The 2,378-nt window shown below is 43.4% G+C and overlaps 1 pseudogene; it reads left to right on the top strand.

Moving 5' to 3' along the window:
• Positions 1-679: 679 nt before the first annotated feature.
• Positions 680-1,963, top strand: LOC144491813 (protein CDV3 homolog A pseudogene; annotated as a pseudogene).
• Positions 1,964-2,378: the final 415 nt, after the last annotated feature.

Here is a 2,378-nt window from a genome sequence, read left to right as displayed (position 1 = left end):
CCCTACCCCTTGTCCCCTTGTTGAATGTAGAATGGCAGGAAACAGCGCAGAGAAGTGTCCCATATGGGAAACAAAAATCAGAGAATATATTGAGAAGAAAGGGTGGCCCCTATGGGCAGAACCTTGTGCCAATACTGAGACGGGACTGGGATCCCTAGGACAGAAGTATTGGGACAATCTGAGGAAAGTTCAGGGAAAGCGGGCAGGCAAATGTGAGAACGCGACTGCCATTGTGAGCTGCTTCGGACAGCTGCTAGGAACAGAAAAGGAATTAAACACAGTTCATAAGGAACTGGAGGAATCAAAGCGGGCACAGGAGGAAAAGGAGGAGGAGATTAAGAAACTAAAGGAACAGCAGCAGGAGAGGATAGAGCAAATAAAAGCTGAAAAGGACAGAGAGGTAAAGGAATTAAGAACCAACCTGGCAAATTTATTACATCTGGGCAGTTTTCAAACCCAGCATGAGACAGCCTGCCAAGCCGCCCAGAGCGCTGTCTTGGCCAAAAGTGAAGCCGAGCGGGCGGTAGCACAATTAGAAGCTAAGTGCACTGATCTGCAGGTGGCAATAAAAGCGCTACATCAAACCAGTAAAGAACAGAGACAGGCAACCGCTGACCACTCCAAATGCCAGCGAGAAATTTCACAGCTGGAATCCCTATTATCGGTTCAAAACGGATTTATGTGTACCTTCGGGACAGTAGAGGAACAGGAGATAGAGGATGCAGATTGGGGAGAGTTAAAGGAGAATGCTAAGCTGTACGTTACGCGAACCGAGGATTGGGGTCCACCACCTTCTTTCCCAGGGGACGTCATACCCACCGCGCCCCCAGATTCACCTCCAGTACGATGCATCCGGTGACGACTGAACGTCGGGTAGGAGAGTCTCAGGGCCCAGCAATTACCTACACGACCCCGTTTACGGTGGCACAATTGGCTGAAATCGCAAATAAAATCACAACCTTTGAGCTAACGGCTGACCCACACATTATTGATTGTGTGTTTTAAATAAATATTGGTTGTACTAACAAGAAGTCTACTCGCAATTTTTTGTCCACTGTATAAGGGTTAAATCAGACTGTGCGGTAGGCATAACAATGGGTAATTTTCTGATTGGCAGGATATAACAAGTGTTGCACCACATGGATCAGCGCTGGGCTTCAACGTTTTACAATTTACATAAATGACTTGGTTCAAGGGTCTGAAGGTATGGTTGCTAAATTTGATGATCATTCAAAGATAGGTAGGAAAATAAGTTGTGAAGAGGACATAAGGAGGCTACAAAGGATATAGATAGGTTAAGTGAGTGAATAAAAGTCTGGCAAATGGAGTATAATATGGGAAAATGTGAAATTGTCCATTTTGGCAGGACGAATAAAAAGAAGCTTATTATTGAAATGGTGAGAGATCTGGGTGTCTTAGTGCATGAATCACAAAGCATTAGTAAGCAAGTCCAGCAAGTAATTAGGAAAGCTAATGTTATTGTTTATTGTGAGAGAAATCGAATACAGAAGAACCACCTGGAAGGTGATTACAGTGGCTTGAGAATCCATGCCTTGCAAATCAGTGATGAAATAGAGGAAGATGATGATGAGAAGAATTAAAAGATCAGGATGAAGATGGTAAATATCTTGTATAGAGAAGGAGACGAAACAGATGGGCCCTGGAACAAGATAACTCCAGCACCAGCACCTGTCAATGTGGTTCCAGAAACCCCAGAATCTGGTGTTTATCAACCTGCAGCCAGATTGGGTAAAGTGAGAAGAACACAATCATCAGAACCACCAGAGATTTACAATAATGCAGAGTTTCCATCACTACTACAAAGCATGTAGAAACCAGAAAAGATAAAGAAATGGGAAAAATCTTTGAGATGGTGAAATACAAAAACAGAGCCAGAGAAGATGTTTCTAAAAGTCAGTCCATTCAGCTAGAACTTGGCTACCAGTTTACTCTTGGGGAGTAGTAAATGTTGGCACATACTTTACAGACTGGTGCTCTGTATTCCTTCCCAAGTAACAAATCTTCATGGAACCCATGTGTCTTCACCTCACAATGCCAGAAAGATTTTACTTATCTGGTACAGACTTCTGTGGACAAATGAAGAAGCTGCAAGGTATGATGGGAATTTTAAGATTGCAGCACAATATCTGCTGTCATTTACGATGGCTGGAACTGATAGGGGGTTTGAATGAAGTGTCAGCCACTCTTGGAGCGATGTTCTTGGATAAAGATTAAAAATGTAGTCATTACATGGTCCACTTGTTTATAATCCTGCTTCCTCCTTGAATGTTGAGCCTCTCAAATGTGACTAGCTCCCAGACCAGCCTTTGACTTCTTCTATCAACCAATGCTGGTTTATGAAGGAATAGGTGAGGAGG

This window comes from Mustelus asterias, chromosome 3 (assembly GCF_964213995.1).
Source record: "Mustelus asterias chromosome 3, sMusAst1.hap1.1, whole genome shotgun sequence".
NCBI classification, from domain to species: Eukaryota; Metazoa; Chordata; class Chondrichthyes; order Carcharhiniformes; family Triakidae; genus Mustelus; species Mustelus asterias.
Note: the sequence above shows the minus strand (reverse complement) of the source record. Positions and strands in the feature narration are given on the sequence as shown.